This window comes from Penaeus vannamei, unplaced genomic scaffold (genome assembly GCF_042767895.1).
Source record: "Penaeus vannamei isolate JL-2024 unplaced genomic scaffold, ASM4276789v1 unanchor410, whole genome shotgun sequence".
NCBI lineage: Eukaryota > Metazoa > Arthropoda > Malacostraca > Decapoda > Penaeidae > Penaeus > Penaeus vannamei.
Genome location: NW_027213414.1, coordinates 71,756 through 72,772, shown reverse-complemented (window position 1 = coordinate 72,772; position 1,017 = coordinate 71,756).

Genomic DNA, 1,017 nt, shown 5'->3' with positions numbered 1-1,017 from the left:
AAGGATAAATAAATAGATAAATTCATTCATTTAACCAATATTCACTTTACTCACTGAGATTTGCAAATCCAGAAATCTAAACGAAAAAAATCATAGATATTTTAATAAAAAAACACCATATTTTTGCACAAAATAAATGCAGATATATTTATTCATTTAGATACCCAAGATTCACTTTACTCAAAGATATATTCAAAATCATACAACTAGACTTTAGTCAATCAGGAATATTTTCATCAAAATACCATATTTTGCACAAATAAATTCATTTTAAGTAAATTCACTTTACTCACAGATATCTTCAAAATCAGACATTTAGACTTAATTAATCAGGAATATCTTAATCAAAATACCATAATCTTGCATAAAATATATATTGATTCATTTACACATCCAAGATTCACTTTACTCACTGAGATAAGCAAATTCAGAAATCTAAACGAAAAAAAATCATAGACATTTTAATAAAAAAACACCATACTTTTGCACAAAATAAATGCAGATATATTCATTAATTTAGATACCCAAGATTCACTTTACTCACAGATATATTCAAAATCAGACATTTAGACTTAATTAATCAGGAATATCTTAATAAAAGTAGCATAATTTTGCATAAAATAAATGCAGATACATATATTCATTTAGACATCTAAGATTGATTCACTTTACGCAAAGATATATTCAAAATCAGGTTTCTAGACAAAAAAAAAAAAAAAAAAATAATAATAATCAGGAATATTTTAATCAGAATACCATATTTCGCAAAAATAATTTCACTCATTTAGATAACCGAGACATTCAAAATCAGGTTTCTATACTTGAAAAATCAAGGATAAATAAATAGATAAATTCATTCATTTAGATGCCCAATATTCACTTTACTCAAAGATATAGTCAAACTCATACAACTAAACTTTAGTCAATCAGGAATATTTTAATAAAAATACATTATTTTGCACAAATAAATTCATTTTAAATAAATTCACTTTACTCGCAGATATCTTCAAAATCAGA